The sequence below is a fragment of the Schistocerca piceifrons genome, unplaced genomic scaffold (assembly GCF_021461385.2).
Source record: "Schistocerca piceifrons isolate TAMUIC-IGC-003096 unplaced genomic scaffold, iqSchPice1.1 HiC_scaffold_333, whole genome shotgun sequence".
NCBI classification, from domain to species: Eukaryota; Metazoa; Arthropoda; class Insecta; order Orthoptera; family Acrididae; genus Schistocerca; species Schistocerca piceifrons.
Genome location: NW_025728552.1, coordinates 35,001 through 37,500, shown reverse-complemented (window position 1 = coordinate 37,500; position 2,500 = coordinate 35,001). Strand labels below are relative to the sequence as shown.

The following is a 2,500-nucleotide window of genomic DNA, read 5'->3' as shown; positions in this document are numbered from 1 at the left end:
CGGGGTCCGCCTCGGGACGCACGAGCACGCACGAGGCGGTCGCACGCCTTCAGCTCGCCCCACCGGCAGGACGTCCCACGATACATGCCAGTTAAACACCGACGGGCGGTGAACCAACAGCGTGGGACACAAATCCAACTACGAGCTTTTTAACCGCAACAACTTTAATATACGCTATTGGAGCTGGAATTACCGCGGCTGCTGGCACCAGACTTGCCCTCCAATAGATACTCGTTAAAGGATTTAAAGTGTACTCATTCCGATTACGGGGCCTCGGATGAGTCCCGTATCGTTATTTTTCGTCACTACCTCCCCGTGCCGGGAGTGGGTAATTTGCGCGCCTGCTGCCTTCCTTGGATGTGGTAGCCGTTTCTCAGGCTCCCTCTCCGGAATCGAACCCTGATTCCCCGTTACCCGTTACAACCATGGTAGGCGCAGAACCTACCATCGACAGTTGATAAGGCAGACATTTGAAAGATGCGTCGCCGGTACGAGGACCGTGCGATCAGCCCAAAGTTATTCAGAGTCACCAAGGCAAACGGACCGGACGAGCCGACCGATTGGTTTTGATCTAATAAAAGCGTCCCTTCCATCTCTGGTCGGGACTCTGTTTGCATGTATTAGCTCTAGAATTACCACAGTTATCCAAGTAACGTGGGTACGATCTAAGGAACCATAACTGATTTAATGAGCCATTCGCGGTTTCACCTTAATGCGGCTTGTACTGAGACATGCATGGCTTAATCTTTGAGACAAGCATATGACTACTGGCAGGATCAACCAGGGAGCTGCGTCAACTAGAGCTGAGCAGCCGGCCGCCCGGGAGTGTGTCCCGGGGGCCCGCGCGAACACGCAAGCGTCCGCTCAATCATTCTGCAAACAGGAGGAGGCTGAGCTCCCCTGCACAATACACCTCGAAACCCTCTCAGGTCCCGGCGGCGCGCAGCGCCGTCCCAAGTACTTGGTCGGGTTCGAGAGAGGCGCAATCGCCCGGAGTTAGGCGAGTAGACGCTTTCGGTGCGACCACCCGTGCTCCCAACTGAGCTTGCCGCTGCCGACAGAGGCCCGGGAGCGTGCTGTCGTGGCATTGCCGGCGGGAGACAACACGCGCCACCTACGGTGACCGGCAGCTCCAACGCCAGCGCCACAGAAGGACAAAAGCCCCACTTGGGTGCCGAAGCGAACTCTCCCAGCACAGCGCACGCGCCAACACATCCGCACAGCTGCGATACAAACCACCAGCGAGAACCGCTGGGGCGACCGAGCAGCAGACGGCGTCGCGGCGCCGAGCGCCGGGCGGCGGCGCATCCTCAACGCACACAGTCCTCAATCGGACCAGCACACTGAAGATGTCCACCGCGCTTCGCACCGGGCCCGCGAGGACCTACTTTGGCCGCACGGCGCCGCGCGCAGGGTGCGCCGGCGCGCAGCTGCGACGCCTGCCGCGTCCGTCGGCCGGCGCGCCTGCCACTGGCCGCCCCCACCAGCCGGCTGTAGCGCGTGCGCCCACGCACCGCGCGGCCAGCACGCCGGGAGGCGCCCCCTCACCGGCCGGGGACGGTCCCACCCAGCCACCGCCGCGTATCGCTTCACACCCAGATGCCGTTCAGTTTCGTCGGCATGGTGGGTATCGCTGGAACAACCGGTTAGTACCTCAACCTATCGTCGCCATCACCGATTCACCCCTAGCGAGAACAACCGCACCACAACAGGTTACCATTTGTTCATTTGCGTAACTTCACCAGAAAACGCAGGCGTCCATCGCCATTTGCAACTTCAACGATTATTGCATGCCTGTGTCAGGTGTCACGCCACACTACGTCTGCCCACATACACGCAACAAAATGTGCACGCCTAGACAATACGTGGAAGGTGGCCCCCGTACGTATGCGATGTCCATTGCTCGAACGACTGTCAACCGGCCTCTGTAGCATGTCGCAGATATGGAACGCGGTGCACCATGCCATCACGGTGTGTGAGGAGAGACGACTAGGTCCGAATACATCAACAGACAGCTCATGCTGATCGCCATCCACGGCGTCCGTTCCTCCCACACGTCTCTATGGCGTACCACACTGCAATCCAGCTCTCATAGGGAGACGACACGTAGCTGCGTGCACAATATTTGCACTGTATGGTCCGCCGTTTTTGGGCGCAGTCGTTGTGCGGTCACACATGTGCCACGATGTATCATTCAGTACATAAGGACGAATGTGCAGTACAGATTGTGGTTCACGCGTACGACATCAGCGGACAGTTGACACAGGCCGCACCACAACGTAGCCTGAGTACGTCGCATGCGAAGGGCATTGAACATGCAAACTTCTCACCAACCAGCTTGCGAAGGCAGGGGGCAAGGTGGGGACGTGGGGAGGGGCGGCATGTACGTCCTGCTGCCATCCACATTACAGTGTACAGCAGGAGCATGTGGAAAGTGAGCAAGACTTGCAAGGTGTTTAACATGAAGCGATACACAGGGGTGCGGGCAGTGCGAGTAGCG

The 2,500-nt window shown here is 58.8% G+C and overlaps 1 non-coding gene across 1 annotated transcript in view; it reads right to left on the bottom strand.

Moving 5' to 3' along the window:
• The window catches only part of LOC124745770, a 1,909-nt gene extending 1,122 nt beyond the window's left edge, over positions 1 to 787 (bottom strand). Inside the window, exon 1 of the ribosomal RNA XR_007011120.1 lies at positions 1 to 787. This exon is cut by the window's left edge and continues 1,122 nt beyond it. This is a non-coding gene — a ribosomal RNA (small subunit ribosomal RNA).
• Between the last annotated feature and the right edge of the window lie 1,713 nt (positions 788 to 2,500).